A 22666-nucleotide genomic window follows, 5' to 3' on the forward strand; every position below is an offset into this window, starting at 1 on the left:
CACGTGAGAAACTCAAATTATAGCTTTTTGTGGCATATCTTTTTTCTTAATTTAAAGAGTTATCTGAATTTTGAGGAATGATTGTGCAAACGAAACTCAAAAACTTTAAGCGTCACAGTGAGATGAAGATTTCTAATGTATTACTTACTAGACGAAATTAACATTTTACTTCGAGCAATTCGGCAGCTTTTTGCGGACAAAAAATGCAAATAACCACTTGAACTAAGTTGTTTTCTCTCTTCCTCCAGTTTAACGTCGCAAACTCATCATAATATAAGAAGGGTTGGCTCATTTTTCTTTTCTCCCCACCTGCTAATTTTTATAATGGAAGTTATTTGAAGTGCACTTTGTCCGATTGTCATGAAAACTGGCACGTAGACTAATTAGGCTATGACAAACATATTTGGTCTCCATAATTAACCTTGTAAGACCGCTCGTTAGATCATAAAATTCATGTTTGAGTGAGGTGGGTGGGGAAAGGAAAAAGAGCCGTAGGGTTATGTGACAAGCACTCTTCACTATGAAACTCCAGACAGTGTTCTGCTCAATTTCAAGTTCACGGCAAAAATTCAGTGGCGCTAATTTGCTCCTTTTGTCAGTTGGTGTTGATACTCAGTAGAAGGGCTGTTGTGAGTTTAACCGGGTTGAGTTCACATTGAAAATTAGCGATAAAAAAGTGAAAGAAAAACAGCGATCGCCATCGATGAATTATCGATGTTCATAGCCACAATAGCAAGTTTTATCGATAAATCTCGCTAATTTGGCTTATTTTCAGCGATGGAACAGCGATAAAAAAACCTATCAAAACGAAAAAATTATTGCTCTAACAGAGGTGCCATCCCCTAACCAATAGAGTTCTAGTCATGTTTGGTACATCTGCGCTATCAATCATTACGAACATTGAAGCTAAAGAGCTTATCACCAATAACTCTCAATTGAACGCTACTAGAATGAGTTAAAATTTCGTACGTTTTAGCTTTGATTTTCTACAGAATCATTACTGAAACAGCTCTGATAAAACGCAGGAAAATCGCTTTTTTTTCAATTTGAAGAACTTATGCTTGTGTATCGAAGCGGAATACAGACTTTTTTCGGGATAAAAACCTGTTTAACCAAATTAGTTGAATCTTTATGATGCTGCTATCAATTAATTTTCTCCTGACGATTTTTCGGCTTCACTGTTGTCGCCGTAAGCTCTGGTGGTTTAATTTCCAATTTCGTTAGTTCAATTTGCATGCACTACTTATATAGCTATTGTGGATCCTACATAGGCGTTACATGCACTTTTTTTCGGTTGTGGTTTTTCGACAAATTTTGTCGGCTGAGTTTCAGCTTGTTGGCTCTCGGCTTTAATTCTGTCGATTTATTTACTTAATTTTTCCTTTAAAATGTCCGGTAGTACTTTTGAGAGCCCTAGTCGATCAAGGGAGGTTATCTTGCAAGATCTTGCAAGAATCTTGCAAGATTCTTTTAAAGAGGATGCATCTCTTTAAAAGATCTTGCAAGATTCTTGCAAGATCTTGCAAGACAACCTCCTTTAAAGATAACCTTTTTTTTGCAAGATCTTTAAAGATACAATTTTTTTGGGCAAAAACAGCTTTACACGCGAAGACAACCAAGTAGCGTTCGTGGAAGAAGGAAGCAATCTTAGCTACGCTTACATACACACAGCCCGCTAGGCGGTTGCCCCCAGAAAGCTTCTTTTTTTAAAAACTTTTTTTTGTGATAGGCAGCTATTTTCAAATTTTGATCGACTACTTATACCTTTGTAGATTGCAAAGGAGTAATGAACGCAAGTAGACTCGAAGATTGCAAAGGAGTAATGAACGCAATTAAACCTTAAAAAATAACACTGACGTTGTTGAAAAATCTCAACTTTCAAAACTCAAAGAAAAAAATAGAAGCCCTTTAAGCTCTTTAAATTTCTAGAACAATTTATGATGGGCGCTTTTTTGATAACATGAAACCGACTTGAGAAAACTGGATCAATAAGTAAAGTTTTTATTCTCTGGAAATCTAAAAAATAAATTCCACTTTCAAAACTAGAAATCGATAGTCGAAAAAACTAAATATCCCCGGTTTGAACTAATTAAAGCAATTCGTCACAAAAAATTTTTGGCCAATAATCCTTCAATTTTCGCAAACCAGTAGCAGCAATAATTGCGAATAAATTAAAAAGATTTGATTGGTTGATACTTTTAATCTCATTGAATAAATTAACAACAGATATGCGACTACTTTTTAACGCATGATTTTTGTCTAATTTTATTCGTTAAGCATTTATTTGAAGTGATGCAAGTAAATTTTTGAGATCAATTCGAAAAAGTTTTGGATTCTCGTTCTAGAAACAATTTTTTTGATCTTACACCTAATTTCTGTTATTTTTTTTGTGTTTTTTGGACAGAAATTTTGGGATGGTTATCTTGCAAGATTCTTGCAAGATTCTTGCAAGATAGCCTCCCTCTTTCAAGATTCTTGCAAGATAACCTCCATCTTGCAAGATCTTGCAAGATAACCTCCATCTTGCAAGATCTTGCAAGATAACCCTCTTTTGCAAGAATCTTGCAAGATCTTGCAAGATAACCTCCCTTGATCGACTAGGGAGCGCTAAAACTCTGAAACTAATCTTTAAACTAATCTCTAAACGAATCTTTAAAATCTGCCCATAATCAACCCTACTAGGACCTCTCTGCAAAACCTAATGAACTTCGATACAAAAAAATATTTTGTTTTTGCTTTTCTTTTCGTTTCGTTTCGTTTTTAAATTTCCTCAGTCATCGTTTGAAATTCTCTCTGCTAATTTTTGAATGTGCTTTGATCGTATAATTGTTGTATTGCAGATGGCACAAAACTCAGCTTCGCCTCTGCCTGTACAATTGTTTTTAATGCTATATTCCCGCGCCGGAGTTCCATGGATAATAATCGATTATAATTGAAAAATATTGTCCAAAATGTTGTCAATATAATCCATTGGGCGGATGGGGGGGGGGGGGGGAATAAATTGAGGAAGGATAAACTGTGGAGTGGAGGGGGTGTAAATGATAAAGCCCCTCTCCCAAATCTACCAATAAATAACCCCCCATAAAAGGGGTAAATGGCGGTTCTGGTAAACTGACAGGGAGGGTAAACTGGGAGGTTAATGGGGGGGGGGTGTAAACAGGGAGGAAAGGGGGGGGGGGTAATTATTGGGAGGGGGGTAAACAGGGGGAGGGGTTAAACAGGGGGAGGGAGATAAACAGGGTGGGCGGGGGGTTGTAAACAGGAAAGAGGTAAACGGGAATGTAACATTTTATAAAACCTAATACGTAGCAATTGCACTAAACAGGAAATGCGATAACTTTGAAAAAAAAGTTGTATGTTTCATGACTAGCGTCTCAAAAAAATTCATTATAATTTATTATAATCGATTATAAGGAATTATGTTGGCATTAAAAAAAGAAACAATCCATTTTTAATGAATTATGATCGATTATAATGGATTATATTGATATTAAAAATGATGGTTTATAATCTATTTTTGATGGATTACAATCAATTATTTTTGCAATTTTATAGATACTGACTATAAAATGACAATATAATCGACTATTATCCATGGAATTCCAGTGCGGGTTTTTATGCATTCATTGTTGTTTCGCTAATACTAGTTTAAACGTTTTTTCGTTTAAACGTTTTTTCCGCCTCAAACGTTTTTTTCCGCACATCGATTCTTTACAGATTTTTTTCACCATCATCTTTATCTAGGTAGCAAAAAAATAGCAAGGCAAAAATGCACTTTCTTGTTTAACCGCATACAGTCACGGGACAAAGTATTTGCATTTTTTTGTTGACACCGAGCGAAGGAACACGTTTTTCTTTCAAATGTTTGTTGATTTCTCTGCAACAACTCAAGATTTAGAATTGACCTATATTAGATAAAACTATTTGGAAAAATCAATGAAACTAAACTCAATGAAATTAAACAATTGCAATCTTATAGGCAGTGACAGTTTAAACCTTTGCTGTCATTGTTTGCAAAACACTGCAAAACTTGAATTGAAAACGTAGATTTACTGATTTGAAATTAATTTTGCATATTGTGAAAACGGGGTTTTTGAAAAAAAACTATATTTTGGTTCTTGGTATATTATTCAAGTAGAGGAAAAGGTACATTTTGGATGTTTTCAAATTCAATTTGAAATTCAGAGCAGACTATTTTAGAGTCTATTACAAGTTTTTGGTCAAAGTTCAAACTTAGGAATGCTGTTTTGTTTTAGCCCTGAAGGCGCAAAGTGCAAAACCATATACGCTGACAATGGTGTTGAGTTGGGTAAGTACGATCAAAAACTTTCAGTTGTTTTGAAATTAATTTTTAAAAAACCGAAAAAATTCAAAAACTCAAAACAAGTATGAAGTCTTATCCAGAAATGGTTTTTGTCTCCCCAATTTAAATTTTCCGCAAGATTTTTGCACTGCAGACAAAAATTTTAAAAAAACAACGTTGATTGCTTTAGGAAAATGGAAAAAAAAACGCTTGTTAAAACATCTTAGCTGCCCTTTAGCTCCTCTCGAATAATCTTTTGCAGAGAAGTTTTGGATGAATTATTAACTGTTGGATTATTATATAGCCAAACGTTAAAAATTGAGCTATATAGGAAGCTAGAGTGATTATTTAGCTTGACTAATTTTATTCGTTCTTTATGCTGGAAAGTTTGTGCGGCAACTATTTTTTCTACAAAAAAAGTAGACTTTTACTTAACCAATCTCGACTAATTTTTGTACCCTCTTAAAAATACAATTTTTGAAATTCGAAGCTCCAAAAAATTTTATTTGAAACTCTTTGAGTTTAAGTCCGGGTTGGCTCAATCATAGAGTAATTCAGATAAGGTACACCGTCTGTCTGTTCGTCATGTTATCTTTTTTTCGGCCAAATAGATTCGTACAAATTCTTAGTCTAATACCAATGTTAACCTTACTCGTATATCTCCTAGTCTCAATAGATCTAGCGTATAGTGATATCTGCGGGTAAGTCCATCTGCAACTTGTTCTAAAGGAGATAAACTGTCTTCTAAGTTCTATTCAATTTGTTCTGGTCCTGAAACTACGAGTAGTTTTAGCAGCACGAATAATTGTCAGTGTTAGTAATGGATCATGATTGGTTAGTAGGAAATGTTTTATAGAGATGGTTTTATAAAGAATAGTTAATTAGTTATAATTGGTTCTATCAAGAAAAAACATTTGGAGATAGTCTATTGTTTATAAATGCATTATTTAACCTGGTTCCAACCACCCGGGGCTTAGATAAATTTTAGTTTTTAAAATTGTTTTTTTTTGTGAATGATAGATGTGGAGATTTCTTTGTTCTTAAGAGTATTTTTTTTGGAAGCAGTGACTGCGTGGAAGAGTGAGAGATGTAGTTATCTTCGTCGTAGAGAAAAGAAGGCCGTTTGTGTTCCGGAAGTGGTTCTCGTTTTATCCTAGATTGTTTTCAGTGATCATGTCAAGCTTTCTGATTGATGCAATGATTTGTCAACTTCGTTTAGCTTAGAGCGAGACTACGTGCAAGATGAAATTTGACCTTTCTGCGTGAAATGCTAAGTGACTAGGATCTCTATGTTAGGTCAACATCAAGTTGGTCATTGTTCTTCTTCAATGGGTTTCTTTGCTGCGATGTTGGGCCCATAATTCAAATCCTTCGCAGGTTGTGACTACGGAAATAAACCAATAGATTTGCCATTCTAAAGTCGCAATGTCGTCGAGTTTTCATCTCCTTTTGCTGTTCGTTCCGTTTGCTCTAAGAAATCTTTTGCATTGAAATTTACGTATAACTTGTAAGCGAGATCAATTTTAGTTATGATGTTTTTTCTAGTTCTTTTCGCAAAGTCTTTTTGTTTATTTTCAGTTATTTGTAAAGAGTCGGTCACCCTAGAACACCTCTCGTCAGAAAATGAGTGTGGGTCAAAAGAGTGGTACAGCTCGGTTGTTTAGGCCGGCTATATAGCATGCTCAGGACGTCCTACTGGGTGGTGAGGCCAGTGAGGGTGTATAGGTTTTCCGTCTCGTTTAGCAGAGTCTCTTTTTGTGTTTAATTTTTCGTTCTATTGTATAAGTGTTTTTCTTTTTTCTTTTTGGTTTTTTGTTTCAAAAATAGATTGTTGTGTTTTGGGTTTTTTTTTCGAATCTTTGATGTTTTATGTTTCAAAAAATTTCGAGTGTGAGTAATTTATCCAGCTTAGTTTCTTGTAATTTATTGGCATTCATTTCATTTACTACTAAAATTTTTGAAGTTTACTTTAAAATTATTACTTAACTGCACTGGTTATGAAGTTTACTGCGCTGGAAAAACTTAGTTTCATTTTCAGATCAAAAATTAAAAAAATAATGGCCTTTGTTTTGTTTCATCTATTAGTGAATAAATAAATAAAAACTAATAAAAAAATCATACTTACGAGCGCTCTCTTTCAGGGGAAAATCTAGGAGTGTAGTTAGCTTTTATCGTCTCGGATGTTACGAGAAGTTCGGCAAGCATGCAGATTACGTATTTAGTGCGAAGCAGATGCCATAGAAATTCGAGTGCTCTGATGATTTTTAGTTCTTCGGTAAGGCTTGAAACTCATGATTCGTGTTTTTGGATTAAATTATGAAGCTTGTGATTGAATTCTCTTTTGTGAACATGTTCAAGTAGGGTTATTTTATTGAGCTGGACATTTTGATTTGGAGTTATGATTTTGAGTTATGATTTGGCGAGCGTCATCAACCCGGAAGGTGTAGGTTAGTTGGCAAAATGTAGACAACTGCCGGAAGGGATCGTAATTACGAAGGATGTCGTGTAAGGTAGTAGATTTGAAACAATAGGTAAAAATTAAGAAATTTGGTGATGTGTTCTTTGGTTTATAAACATAAAACGATGTTGTGGCTTACGTGATTGTGTGTTTGTTTATAAAATTTTTGTGTAATTTTAAAAAATGCGTATAAATATTTCGTTCCGTCTTGAGCATGGTTTCGTGTGAACAATGAATGTTTCTCTCCTTCGGTGAAAAGAAATGAAATGTGAATGCAAAATGGTTAAATTTATTGACAATCGCTCATAGGCTTTCGTGTTTGTTGGTGAGCGAGCGACTATCAAATCAAACTTCTTCTTAGTGCTATCTAGGTGATACATGCATTCTGATTTAATGAAATTGTTTTTCTTTAAGTTGAAAATTAGTGTTTGGGTCGTCTTCGTGTCGGATACCTTGCATATATCTGGTTAATGCGTGATTGTAATGGTTATTGGAAAATCGATTAGAGCGTGGTGCGATGAATTTACTCGAGTACTGATTTGCACCAATAGTAGTGAATTGATTTTCGTTAAGAGCGGTAGTTATTTGGTGAATTAGGGAATGATAGAATTTGGGAATGACAGAGTTCGTTATCTTCGGGGTTGTTTTTCAAGGGAAGTTTCTGTGGATTATTAAAATTGTAGTAAATGATCCTGGAAAATGTGGGAGCCAGCTCATTTTCATCAGCGAAAAAGTTCAGTTGGTTGTCATCGTTTGATTGTTAGTATGTATACTGGCGGAGGAAAGGCAAGTTGTGGAATAAAACTTCTGTGGTCTTAGTGTTTGTGGATCAGAATATAGTCGGGTTGATCGTGGACGACTAAAGAGCAACTGAGGTTTAGCGTTAGAGTGATTTCCTAATAAATTTTTTTTTCCTCTTGTGGGTGCAATATATACTGACTTACTTCAGGGTTCGGATGTTGAGTGAGTCAGCTGATGATTTTTTAATGCGTTATTTGTGTCATGAAGGTGTTATTGTTGGGTTATAAAGTTATCTAAATCAAGCTCTATTTGGTTATAGTTCCTGGGGCTAAGTGCGTCGGGTTGATTAGTTGCTATTGGAGAAAAGATAGGGGTAGCATCGGTATTTGAAAAGGATGAAGGAGAGATTTCCTATGGGAATTGAGAAACAATTGGGTTGGAAAATTGGTAGGGATTCGTTTGTACGGAGAGGCTCGGAATCGAGGATTTCATCAAGGGTTTCTACATCAGAACTAATTAATTTAGATTTGGTGTTGAAAACTGTTTGGAAAGAATCGTCTGAGTCCATGCGTGGTGAATTAGAGGGATCACTGAGTAAGGGGGAAGAAGTGAGATCTGAGAGTGAAATGGTGGATGAGTGGCGTTGGATTTTTGATGGATCCAATCTGTCGGCTCATCGTGGGTTGAAAAGATGATTGCTTTGAGAACTAAAACTTTTTTGTGTGTGGTTTTTCTGCTAATTTTTCAATTGTGTTGTCGATGTTTGGTTGGTGGAGTCTTTTATGCTAGATTGGATTTCGTGGGAAACTTCTTCCTAAAGAGATATGTTTAGTAATTTCTAGTGTGTTCCTCTAGTTTCGTGGAACTAAAGATAAAGGGTGATTTTTATGTGGACTGTTTTGATGTGGTGGCGCCGTGGATTTTGAATTTGAATTGTTCTGTGTAGTGTCGAACGCGTCAGCTAGCTTTTTATTACACTCGCTAATCTGAGAGTCAAGGAGGATCTTATTAACTGAGGTGGAAAATATTCTTAAAAGTCTTGCAAATAAAATGCGTGCTACGCCTGCTTGTCTTTTAACTTGCGTGTATGTCTTACATAGGCTACAGGTTCCTTTAGAAGAGAAAAAAGATATTCAAGAAAAAAACAAGGCCTATATTATAGTCAATCTTTCTAATATATAGTATGGCCACCATCGAAAAGCTAGGAGCTCGTTTTTGAGATTAACAAAACTAAAAATATTAAGTAGTGAGATATCTTGGGGACGTTATTTTTACTGTTAAGGTATATATATATTTATATATATACTTCCACTAAATGCTTTTGTGTACAAGCGACAGTGGAGCTTTTGCGTTCCAATTTTTGATGCACAGAAGAAGCTATTTTTCGGCTCCTATAAAGTTCGTTCCGTTATCCGACCAAATTATTGAGGGTGTTCCTCGTCTAGAAATAAAGCACTCGATAGACATCACACCTGAGCTGGTGCCCATGGAACCAACTCGATGTGAATTGGGCGAGTCGTTAAGCAAGTAAAATAGAAAACCCCAGCGTTTCTCGGAAGATCGACGAATGATTACATGAAATGGTCCAAAAAAATTGACGCCGCAGTTCGAGAACGGTGGCTGGTGGTAACATAGACGCTCCAGGTCAGACATCATTGGAAAACGGTTTTCGCTTTTTGCTTTCTATAGCATAGGCAATGTGTTTCAATAACTCTTAGTGCAGATCTCAAGCGGTATACAACAAATTGTTGATGAATGACGGAACGAAGGTAGTCGACGGACTGATGTTCGTGCTTAATGTGATAAAAACGGAGAAACAATCGGATTAGGCGATGGCGGCTATCCAAAATTAATGGATGGCGAGTTTCGAATGCGGTTGAGGAGAGACGTTGGATACGGTCAATAGATCTAATTAAACCGTTCGGTCTGATAAAAAGGCGATAACGATGATATACGGTCCGATGTTTTCACATGTTTTCCAGCTGCTATTTGCTCACATTCGGCTGGGAATGACTCTAACTGCAAAAGTTGCAAAAGTTTCTCCTCTGCAACGACAAGTTCTGTTGGATCAATTATGGCCTTATCTGGCGATCTGAAATGTCTATTCTTAGTTGAGAGTCTCAACATATATTCGACCAGCCGCTTCATCTTGGAGAATGAGCTATACTCTTCCCAAGGAAAAGCAAAGTCATTCGAAACTACAGTGCGCGGAAAAATTGAAGAGACCTCTAAACCCTCGTTTAGATCGTACACCGGACCATCGAGGCGAATATTCTCAGTAACTTCCTTATTTGGATTGAAAGGCCAATCAGACTTTTTCAAAAAGGATTGACCGTTTGCTGGACGGAATCAGCAGTAATAACTCTAGTTCCGGTATCAGCGGGTTTTTTTTCGCTCAAAACATCGAACCATTGGTCAATTGATGTTGACTCCAGAATCTCGGTTACTCGATTGGCTACAAACACGGGATGTTTGCTTGTCTAGTTCCAACCACTGAAGGACTGTAGTGCTGTCAGTCCACATGAACACCATGGAAAAACTCATCGTAAGAGCTTTCTTGATATCAGCCTTCAGACGACTAGCAAGAAGCGCAGCTTGAAGTTCCAACTTCGGAGTTGAAAGCATCTTCATAGGGACTACTCTTGCTTTACCGAAGACAAACGCTAGTTGACATTTGGAATAAGCAATTTTCTGAGTGCGAAGTAATACAGAACAGAAGAAATCCAATGAGCTATCACCGAACATGTGCAGCTTAACCTCATCTACTGGTATGTCAAAATATCAACGAGCTATTTTGAGCTGACTAAAACTGGCAAACCGGAGTGCCAATCAGTGAAACTGCGGTACAACTCATTTGGCAGTTGGTTGTCCCACTGTTGGCCACTCAGATATCTTTCAGTAGCAAACGTGCGCGTACGGTATACGGGGCGACAAGAACTATGGGGTCGAACACAGAGGACACAAAACTAAGAACCGACCGCTGTGTAACAGAGTCTTTGAGTTCGCGGTTAACTCCTCTGCTCACAACCAACGTATCGGTGATGTGGTCCCACTTGAGACTGAGAACATGCGATGTGGCTTCCGGAATAATCGCAGCGGTAAGAATTTCCTTAGTGTTGTTTGCGCTGGCTTTAGGGGTTTAGGGGGAATGAGTTTCAAGGACAAATTAGAAACTTTGCTAATAAGTTTTTTGAAATTAAACCCACCCAACTTGAGCAGTTCAACTAAAGTGCGGGTTAACGTTAAAGCAGTTTCTTGTTTTTTCACAGACCGAAGGTAGTCATCAAGTAAAAAATAATTTAGCACGGCGTAAGCGGCTTCGGGTAACGATCTTGGTTGTCGACGGTTGTTCGGCGAAGAGCATAGTTAGCACATGTCGGAGAGTTTTTCGCTCCGAATATATGCCTTGTGTATTGAAATGCACTCACATCTGATGTAGGGTCCTCCTACCACAAAAAACACAAGGAACGTTGATCGCTTTCTAGTCAGCCGACCTGTATAAAGACGCCTTCGATAACTGCGGAAACTGCGTATTTTTGCTCTCGGAAGCGCATTAAAACTAATAACAGTATCTGAAGCAGATCGGGGCCGACGAGAAGGGAGTTTTTCAGTGATTTGCCGTGAAACTTGGAAGCACCGTTCAAAACGCACTGAACACTGCCGGGTTTGCTCGGGTTTAAGACTGGGTGATGCGGAAGGTACCATTCTCGGTCTGAACGGTTTTTTGAGTCGTGTGGGCTAACCATTATTACGTAAGCTTTCTCGACATCACCTCGCATATCCGATGCGTATTGAGTTTTCAAATTCAAATATTTTTCTAGACGCTTTTCAAGAGACTTGAAATGGACCAATGAAGCGTAAAAGGTCTGGGGAAGATGAATTTTGTCTTCAGCCGAGAGCATTCCATCAACATAGCGGCTGTCATCATGAAGCGTGGTAGAGTCAAGAGTTTATTGAGCACGTTTATCAGCTGCGGAACGGGGATCAGCTTGTTTAAACGTGCCATACAATTTAAGCTGGTACCATTTCTTTGCTCGGTCAGCAAGTGCTACGTCTTCAACATTGCACTTGAAAGTAGTGGCTCGAACACCAATTGGTGATGGAAGCGGGCCACTGAGAACCCAGCAAATGGGCATACGGACAGCGATAGGAGTAGTTTGGTTTCTTTCTTGGAAGTATTCGAGAGGCTTGATTGCATGAAAGACATCCTGCCCCAATATCATCTCCTCGTCGGAGTATTTGTAGATAATGGGTTCAATTGGCTGCAGATAAGCAAACCTGTCAAGCTGTATTGGAACTTCAATGGTTTCGGAACCAACACTCAAACTGTCTTTGACAAACGGCGTATCCCTAAACAATTATTCATGGTGGTCGAATTTGGCAAACACGTTTACTTTGACTTGTTGCGTGGGAACGGATTCCGTCGAATTGAAGCCATTTACCAGAATATCTAGCTAAATTTAAACGCTGTGCTAGGCTCGCCGAGACCCATGAGTGGGTACAACAGGAATCGCACATTATAAGAGCAGTGGTCACGTCTGTGCTTGAACTTATTTCCAATCGAATCGCAGGAAGGATTCCCGTTAGTTTCTTGCAAGACGGCGATCCGGCTACGTTCAATGATGAAGTTAGCTTTTTATTTTGATTCGGCGAGGCGGTATTGTTTGATTTTGAAGGACTTGTGGTATTGCTAATGTTCAACTCTTTGTTTCCAGGCCTTCCGCTGAAAACTTTATCAGCCTCATGCAACAAGACAATATGGGTGCTTTCACAACCAGGCTCATTGCGTTTGCGGGCTTTAGGGCATTGGCGGAACAAGTGGTCAGGTTGCAAGCAAGCAAAACCCAACCTATTTTGCACGGAGAACTGAGGTTGTCGAGTTGGGGTCTTTTCCTTAAATACAGAACAACTCCAGAGTGGGTGTTCACCCTATCACTGGAAGCACGGAGCATAACATGGCTTTCAACTTTTAAAGCAGCGGCAAAAATTTTGTGGGTGTTTATGGAAACCAGTCTTTAGAGTCTCCTTATGTCGTGACTTATTCTGACTGGCACGCATAAGTTCATATGCCTCAGCCTTGTTGCGGGCGGAACCAGTCATTAAAATCTAAAACGGGTGGCTGTCTCCAGCATTTCTTTACAGAGTGAAGAGACGACGACTCTTTCATATTTGGAAGCAATTTTGAAACTTGATTCAAAACGGATGAACTCTTCAAGTCGTACTCATTTCCTAACGATTTGAAAACAGCGAAAAGACTGGATATACAGGAAGCGAAAATGATAATGCTTTCTGAACTGTGCATTTTGAGAGGGGGAAAAAACGAACGTTTGTCAAGATGAGCCGCCGCAATCGTTTGTGGTTTTCCGAATTTCCACTCCAAAGCAATCTTTTTCCTCTCCGAAGCGAGTTTTCAAAGCGTCATGGTGCAATGTTTCACTGTAAGCGAATTCGGCTATTGCATTTTTCGCTTTGCCTAAAACGAGGGTGTTGAGATATGTCAGCTTGACATCATCACTTAAAACTTTTGCATCGATTGCGCTTTTGAGCTGACCACACCATATCTCCCGTTTTCAAAGAATATTCTGGAGGAGCATGCCACTTAAACGGCCTTAACGGTTCTAATGATTGAACGGGTGAGACAAAAACGGTGTTTTCCGGTTTTGCTCTAAAATTGGGCAAATTTTTTTTTGTCTGTGAAAATTTTGGAAAAGTTGTGATAACTTTTTTTTTCGAGAATTTTTTTTTAATTTTTGCAAAAATTTTCTGAATTTTCTTCTTGTCTAAAAAAATTTTGGGTTCGAGACTCTCCTGGGGTACTAGGATACTGGGTATGCACGAGTATAAGGGTATCTAAAAGGGACTTCATCGGTTTGCAATTAATAACATCGTATATGATTTTATAGGACTGATAGTCAAAAACGTCGCACTTTTTTTGATTAAAAAACTAGCACAAATTAGAGTCTAAAAGTTAATTGAAAACGCAGGTTCGATCTTACAATTTTTTTTGCCCGGAGTTCACCGAGTTTCAGACCAAAAGTCCATGAAGAATTCACAAAAAACCACTTCCGGTCTTGTGTGATGTCGGCTTTGTTTTGACTAGGGGTGGTTTTACCCGTTTTCGGTCACACGAAAATGTGCAGGTTTCCTCGAATTGGAGAATGAGGTCGCACAAAATTGTCCGAGGGTCGTTCTACTATTCAATTTGAGGTCGCACAAAATTGTGTTCGGGTCGGCCCTCCTTTCAAAAATTCAAAAATTGAGGTCACACAAAATGTGTGCAAGGCTCCTTGCTTTGGAGATTGAGGTCTCACAAACTTGTGCTGGGGTCGTTTCTCGATTCAGTTTGAGGTCGCAATAAGTTGTGTTCAGGTCGGTCCTCAATTGTGTGTTCCCGAGTCGCGTAACCAAAACATTCTGGCCTTTTTTATAACTTGAATAAAAAGAGAATCGGCTTAATTCAAGAGAATCAGTTACGGCAATTTTTAATTATTCATATTGCACGGAATTAGCAACAACATTACACGTATCAAGCTAAAAAGTGGGCTGGTTCATGCGCTGTTTTGGTGTGTTTAATGTGTTTTTTCACAATGAATTCATACTTAGTTCATGCAGTTTAATTAACAGAAACTTATGTTTAATTAACTTATGTTCTGTCAGATTCGGCTCAAATAGCATTCTCAAATGAAGCGACCTAGCTGAGAATCGAACCCACTGAGCTATATAGCTGGTATTGCTAAGCAACTATACTGATTTTATACTATACTTTCAACTTTAATGCTATATTGCGTTAACATTTATCATACAACTTTCAAATATGAAATTTGTATGCTATGCACTTTTTTCATAAACAAAAACAAAATTTTGAGGTAAAATTTTTTTATTCCTTACTTGGCTGCAAATTTGTTTTTGTGCTAAATTATAAATTTTACAAAAAAAAAAGTTTTGCATGCAAGTTTTGACCTTTTTTTGTTTATAATGTAGTCCAGGATGAGTTTTCACCCAAAACATCCAAAAATCACAAGAAATTTTTTTTGTAAACACGATTTTATCTTTTGTTTGATTTGCTAAAATAAACATAACTTTGTAGAAAACAGGCCTTTTTTTCTCAATCATCAAAATTTTCAAACTAAAAATTTTCTAACCATATTCAATAAGTTACTTTTTTGGTATATTATTCCATGTGAAAACGTTAAAATTAACTTTTTTGTCTAAAATCACCAAATGCAGTTTCTCTGCGTGGTAACTGCCAGTTACACTCTGGGTTGTCTTATGACCAAAAATCCTTGGTTAGTGTTTCGGTTGAAACTAGAAATTTCGAAACAAAAGTTTGTTGTATTTTCATTTATGGAAAAAAAGCCAATCATACAATTTCATAGTATGGAAAAAATGCTTATCATACAATTTCATCTATAGAAAAAATGCTTATATTGCTATTTTCATACCTTTACTTTTGCTCCATGGAAATGTATGAAAGAGTATGATAAGCATTTTTTCATTTTTTTGTCAACCCGGGCAAACGCGTTTTTTCTCAGTTTTCCGGTTTCATGGTAACATAGTTCAAAGTACTCTTTGCTACTTTTTTACTGTTTTCATCTAATAATTGTTGTATAGCAAGTGGGGTGAAGTTTTGCTCCTGTGCCTTAAGTTGTGATGAGAGAGAGGAAATGTGATGGTATGTTGTACTTCAAAATTATAATTAACTACGTAATTTCTCGTTACAATAAATTTTTTAATTTGTGCGACAAGAACATAGCCAACTGACAGTTAAAACAGCTGAATAAAAAAAACTTTCAACACTAAAATTACTGATTATAATGTTTACCGAAGCTAAAAAGTCTTTTTGGTGAAGCGAGTCTGGTTCAGAAGGTTAAGTTTTAAAAATGGATTTGCACGTGAGAAACTCAAATTATAGCTTTTTGTGGCGTATCTTTTTTCTTAATTTAAAGAGTTATCTGAATTTTGAGGAATGATTGTGCAAACGAAACTCAAAAACTTTAAGCGCCACAGTGAGATGAAGATTTCTAACGTATTACTTAATAGACGAAATTAACATTTTACTTCGAGCAATTCGGCAGCTTTTTGCGGACAAAAAACTGCAAATAACCACTTGAACTAAGTTGTTTTCTCTCTTCCTCCAATTTAACGTCGCAAACTCATCATAATATAAGTAGGGTTGGCTCTTTTTTCTTTTCTTCCCACCTGCAGATTTTTAAATTTGAAGTTATTTGAAGTGCACTTTGTCCGATTGTCATGAAAATGGGCACGTAGACTAATAAGGCCATGACAAACATATTTGGTCTCCATAAACAACCTTGTAAGACCGCTCGTTAGACCATAAAATTCATGTTTGAGTGAGGTGTGTGGGGGAAAGGAAAAAGAGCCGTAGGGTTATGTGACAAGCACTCTTCACTATGAAACTCCAGACAGTGTTCTGCTCAACTTCAAGTTCACGGCAAAAATTCAGTGGCGCTAATTTGCTCCTTTTGTCAGTTGGTGTTGATACTCAGTAGAAGGGCTGTTTTGAGTTTACCCGGGTTGAGCTCACATTGAAAATTAGCGATAAAAAACTTAAAGAAAAAGAGCGATCGCCATCGATGAATTATCGATGATCATAGCCACAATAGCAAGTTTTATCGATAAATCTCGCTAATTGGTGAAGCGGGCAAGTGGGGTGAAGTTTTAGACTCTCCCGTTTTCAAAGAACATTCGGGAGGAGCATGCCACTTAAACGGCTTTAACGGTTTTAATGAGTGAACGGGTGAAACAAAAACGGTGTTTTCCGGTTTTGCTATAAAATTGGGCAAATTTTTTTTGTCTGTGAAAATTTTGGAAAAGTTGTGATAACTTTTTTTTCGAGAATTTTTTTTTAAATTTTTGCGAAAGTTTTTTTGGCAAATTTTCTGAATTCTCTTCTTGTCTAGAAAATTTTTGGGTTTGAGACTCTCCTGGAAAACTAGGATACTGGGTATGCACGAGTATTAGGGTATCTAAAAGGGACTTTATCGGTTTGCAATTAATAACATCGTATATGATTTTATAGGACTGATAGTCAAAAACGTCGCACTTTTTTTGATTAAAAAACTAGCACAAATTAGAGTCTAAAAGTTAATTGAAAACGCAGGTTCGATCTTACAATTTTTTTTGCCCGGAGTTCACCGAGTTTCAGACCAAAAATCCATGAAGAATTCACAAAAAACCGCTTCCGGTCTTGTGTGATGTCGGCTTTGTTTTGACTAGGGGTGGTTTTACACGTTTTCGACTTGAGGTCACACGAAAATGTGCAGATTTCCTCGAATTGGAGAATGAGGTCGCACAAAATTGTCCTGGGGTCGTTCTACTATTCAATTTGAGGTCGCACAAAAATGTGTTCGGGTCGGCTCCTCTTTCAAAAATTCAAAAATTGAGGTCACAAAATGTGTGCAAGGCTTCTTGCTTTGGAGATTGAGGTCTCACTAACTTGTGCCGGGTCGTCTCTCGATTCACTTTGAGGTCGCAATAAATTGTGTTCAGGTCGGTCCTCAATTGTGTGTTCCCGAGTCGCGTAACCAAAATATTCTGGCCTTTTTTATAAATCGAATAAAAAGAGAATCGGCTTAATTCAAGAGAATCAGTTAAGGCAATTTTTAGTTATTTATATTGCACGGAATTAGCAACAACATTACACGTATCGAGCTAAAAATTGGGCTTGTTCATGCGCTGTTTTGGTGTGTTTAATGTGTTTTTTCACAATGAATTCATACTTAGTTCATGCAGTTTAATTAACAGAAACTTATGTTGAATTAACTTATGTTCTGTCAGATTCGGCTCAAATAGGATTCTCAAATGAAGCGACCTAGCTGAGAATCGAACCCACTGAGCTATAAAGCTGGTATTGCTAAGCAACTATACTGATTTTATACTATACTTTCAACTTTAATGCTATTTTGCGTTAACATTTATCATACAACTTTCATATATGAAAATTGTATGCTATGCACTTTTTTCATAAACAAAAACAAGTTTTGAGGTAAAATTTTTTTTATTCCTTGCTTGGCTGCAAACTTGTTTTTGTGCTAAAATATAAATTTTACAAAGAAAAAAGTTTTGCATGCAAGTTTTGACCTTTTTTTGTTTATAATGTAGTCGAGAAAAATCACAAGAAATTTTTTTTTTAAACACGATTTTATCTTTTGTTTGATTTGCTAAAATGAACATAACTTTGTAGAAAACAGGCCTTTTTTTCTCAACCATCAATTTTTTCAAACTAAAAATTATCTAGCCATATTCAATAAGTTACTTTTTTGGTATATAATTCCATGTGAAAACGTTAAATTTAACTTTTTTGTCTAAAATCACAAAATGCACTTTATCTGCGTGGTAACTGCCAGTTACACTCTGGATTGTCTTAAGACAAAAAATCCTTGGTTAGTGTTTCAGTTGAAACTAGAAATTTTGAAACAAAAGTTTGTTGTATTTTCATTTATGGAAAAAATGCCTATCATACAATTTCATAGTATGGAAAATAATGCTTATCATACAATTTCATCTATGGAAAAAATGCTTATATTGCTATTTTCATACACTTACTTTCGCTCCATGGAAATGTATGAAAGAGTATGATAAGCCTCTTTTTCATATATGAAAATCGTATGATAAGCATTTTTTGTCAACCCGGGCAAACGCGTTTTTTCTCAATTTTCCGGTTTCATGGTAACATAGTTCAAAGTACTCTTTGCTAGTTCTTTACTGTTTTCACCAATAATTTTTTGTATAGAAAGTGGGGTGAAGTTTTGCTCGAGGGTTCGAGACTCTCCTGGAAAACTAGGATACTGGGTATGCACGAGTATTAGGGTATCTAAAAGGGACTTTATCGGTTTGCAATTAATAACATCGTATATGATTTTATAGGACTGATAGTCAAAAACGTCGCACTTTTTTTGATTAAAAAACTAGCACAAATTAGAGTCTAAAAGTTAATTGAAAACGCAGGTTCGATCTTACAATTTTTTTTGCCCGGAGTTCACCGAGTTTCAGACCAAAAGTCCATGAAGAATTCACAAAAAACCGCTTCCGGTCTTGTGTGATGTCGGCTTTGTTTTGACTAGGGGTGGTTTTACACGTTTTCGACTTGAGGTCACACGAAAATGTGCAGGTTTCCTCGAATTGGAGAATGAGGTCGCACAAAATTGTCCTGGGGTCGTTCTACTATTCAATTTGAGGTCGCACAAAAATGTGTTCGGGTCGGCTCCTCTTTCAAAAATTCAAAAATTGAGGTCACAATATGTGTGCAAGGCTTCTTGCTTTGGAGATTGAGGTCTCACAAACTTGTGCCGGGTCGTCTCTCGATTCAGTTTGAGGTCGCAATAAATTGTGTTCAGGTCGGTCCTCAATTGTGTGTTCCCGAGTTGCGTAACCAAAATATTCTGGCCTTTTTTATAAATCGAATAAAAAGAGAATCGGCTTAATTCAAGAGAATCAGTTAAGGCAATTTTTTGTTATTTATATTGCACGGAATTAGCAACAACATTACACGTATCGAGCTAAAAATTGGGCTTGTTCATGCGCTGTTTTGGTGTGTTTAATGTGTTTTTTCACAATGAATTCATACTTAGTTCATGCAGTTTAATTAACAGAAACTTATGTTGAATTAACTTATGTTCTGTCAGATTCGGCTCAAATAGGATTCTCAAATGAAGCGACCTAGCTGAGAATTGAACCCACTGAGCTATAAAGCTGGTATTGCTAAGCAACTATACTGATTTTATACTATACTTTCAACTTTAATGCTATTTTGCGTTAACATTTATCATACAACTTTCATATATGAAAATTGTATGCTATGCACTTTTTTCATAAACAAAAACAAGTTTTGAGGTAAAATTTTTTTTATTCCTTGCTTGGCTGCAAACTTGTTTTTGTGCTAAAATATAAATTTTACAAAGAAAAAAGTTTTGCATGCAAGTTTTGACCTTTTTTTGTTTATAATGTAGTCGAGAAAAATCACAAGAAATTTTTTTTTTAAACACGATTTTATCTTTTGTTTGATTTGCTAAAATGAACATAACTTTGTAGAAAACAGGCCTTTTTTTCTCAACCATCAATTTTTTCAAACTAAAAATTATCTAGCCATATTCAATAAGTTACTTTTTTGGTATATAATTCCATGTGAAAACGTTAAATTTAACTTTTTTGTCTAAAATCACAAAATGCAGTTTCTCTGCGTGGTAACTGCCAGTTACACTCTGGATTGTCTTAAGACAAAAAATCCTTGGTTAGTGTTTCAGTTGAAACTAGAAATTTCGACACAAAAGTTTGTTGTATTTTCATTTATGGAAAAAATGCCTATCATACAATTTCATAGTATGGAAAATAATGCTTATCATACAATTTCATCTATGGAAAAAATGCTTATATTGCTATTTTCATACACTTACTTTCGCTCCATGGAAATGTATGAAAGAGTATGATAAGCATCTTTTTCATATATGAAAATCGTATGATAAGCATTTTTTGTCAACCCGGGCAAACGCGTTTTTTCTCAATTTTCCGGTTTCATGGTAACATAGTTCAAAGTACTCTTTGCTAGTTCTTTACTGTTTTCACCAATAATTTTTTGTATAGAAAGTGGGGTGAAGTTTTGCTCGAGGGTTCGAGACTCTCCTGGAAAACTAGGATACTGGGTATGCACGAGTATTAGGGTATCTAAAAGGGACTTTATCGGTTTGCAATTAATAACATCGTATATGATTTTATAGGACTGATAGTCAAAAACGTCGCACTTTTTTTGATTAAAAATCTAGCACAAATTAGAGTCTAAAAGTTAATTGAAAACGCAGGTTCGATCTTACAATTTTTTTTGCCTGGAGTTCACCGAGTTTCAGACCAAAAGTCCATGAAGAATTCACAAAAAACCGCTTCCGGTCTTGTGTGATGTCGGCTTTGTTTTGACTAGGGGTGGTTTTATACGTTTTCGACTTGAGGTCACACGAAAATGTGCAGGTTTCCTCGAATTGGAGAATGAGGTCGCACAAAATTGTCCAGGGTTCGTTCTACTATTCAATTTGAGGTCGCACAAAAATGTGTTCGGGTCGGCTCTTCTTTCAAAAATTCAAAAATTGAGTTCATAAAATGTGTGCAAGGCTTCTTGCTTTGGAGATTGAGGTCTCACAAACTTGTGCCGGGGTCGTCTCTCGATTCAGTTTGAGGTCGCAATAAATTGTGTTCAGGTCGGTCCTCAATTGTGTGTTCCCGAGTCGCGTAACCAAAATATTCTGGCCTTTTTTATAAATCGAATAAAAAGAGAATCGGCTTAATTCAAGAGAATCAGTTAAGGCAATTTTTAGTTATTCATATTGCACGGAATTAGCAACAACATTACACGTATCAAGCTAAAAATTGGGCTTGTTCATGCGCTGTTTTGGTGTGTTTAATGTGTTTTTTCACAATGAATTCATACTTAGTTCATGCAGTTTAATTAACAGAAACTTATGTTGAATTAACTTATGTTCTGTCAGATTCGGCTCAAATAGGATTCTCAAATGAAGCGACCTAGCTGAGAATCGAACCCACTGAGCTATAAAGCTGGTATTGCTAAGCAACTATACTGATTTTATACTATACTTTCAACTTTAATGCTATTTTGCGTTAACATTTATCATACAACTTTCATATATGAAAATTGTATGCTATGCACTTTTTTCATAAACAAAAACAAGTTTTGAGGTAAAATTTTTTTTATTCCTTGCTTGGCTGCAAACTTGTTTTTGTGCTAAAATATAAATTTTACAAAGAAAAAGTTTTGCATGCAAGTTTTGACCTTTTTTTGTTTATAATGTAGTCGAGAAAAATCACAAGAAATTTTTTTTTTGTAAACACGATTATATCTTTTGTTTGTTTTGCTAAAATGAACATAACTTTGTAGAAAACAGGCCTTTTTTTCTCAACCATCAATTTTTTCAAACTGAAAATTATCTAGCCATATTCAATAAGTTACTTTTTTGGTATATAATTCTATGTGAAAACGTTAAATTTAACTTTTTTGTCTAAAATCATCAAATGCAGTTTCTCTGCGTGGTAACTGCCAGTTACACTCTGGATTGTCTTAAGACAAAAAATCCTTGGTTAGTGTTTCAGTTGAAACTAGAAATTTCGAAACAAAAGTTTGTTGTATTTTCATTTATGGAAAAAATGCCTATCATACAATTTCATAGTATGGAAAATAATGCTTATCATACAATTTCATCTATGGAAAAAATGCTTATATTGCTATTTTCATACGCTTACTTTCGCTCCATGGAAATGTATGAAAGAGTATGATAAGCATCTTTTTCATATATGAAAATCGTATGATAAGCATTTTTTGTCAACCCGGGCAAACGCGCACGCGTTTTTTCTCAATTTTCCGGTTTCATGGTAACATAGTTCAAAGTACTCTTTGCTAGTTCTTTACTGTTTTCACCAATAATTTTTTGTATAGAAAGTGGGGTGAAGTTTTGCTCCTGTGCCTTAAGTTGTGATGAGAGAGAGGAAATGTGATGGTATGTTGTACTTCAAAATTATAATTAACTACGTAATTTCTCGTTACAATAAATTTTTTAATTTGTGCGACAAGAACATAGCCAACTGACAGTTAAAACAGCTGAATAAAAAAAACTTTCAACACTAAAATTACTGATTATAATGTTTACCGAAGCTAAAAAGTCTTTTTGGTGAAGCGAGTCTGGTTCAGAAGGTTAAGTTTTAAAAATGGATTTGCACGTGAGAAACTCAAATTATAGCTTTTTGTGGCGTATCTTTTTTCTTAATTTAAAGAGTTATCTGAATTTTGAGGAATGATTGTGCAAACGAAACTCAAAAACTTTAAGCGCCACAGTGAGATGAAGATTTCTAACGTATTACTTACTAGACGAAATTAACATTTTACTTCGAGCAATTCGGCAGCTTTTTGCGGACAAAAAACTGCAAATAACCACTTGAACTAAGTTGTTTTCTCTCTTCCTCCAATTTAACGTCGCAAACTCATCATAATATAAGAAGGGTTGGCTCATTTTTCTTTTCTCCCCACCTGCAAATTTTTATAATGGAAGTTATTTGAAGTGCACTTTGTCCGATTGTCATGAAATTTGGCACGTAGACTAATTAGGCTATGACAAACATATTTGGTCTCCATAATTAACCTTGTAAGA

The 22666-nt window shown here is 36.2% G+C and overlaps 1 long non-coding RNA gene across 1 annotated transcript in view; it reads left to right on the top strand.

Annotated features, from left to right (window-relative positions):
- LOC134854911 (uncharacterized) overlaps positions 1–22666 on the top strand; it is a 78552-nt gene that overhangs the window by 12925 nt on the left and 42961 nt on the right. The window contains exon 2 of the long non-coding RNA XR_010164432.1: positions 4257–4309. This is a non-coding gene — a long non-coding RNA (uncharacterized LOC134854911). The remainder of the gene's footprint in view (positions 1–4256; positions 4310–22666) is intronic.

This window comes from Symsagittifera roscoffensis, chromosome 9 (assembly GCF_963678635.1).
Source record: "Symsagittifera roscoffensis chromosome 9, txSymRosc1.1, whole genome shotgun sequence".
In the NCBI taxonomy this organism is placed as follows: domain Eukaryota; kingdom Metazoa; phylum Xenacoelomorpha; order Acoela; family Convolutidae; genus Symsagittifera; species Symsagittifera roscoffensis.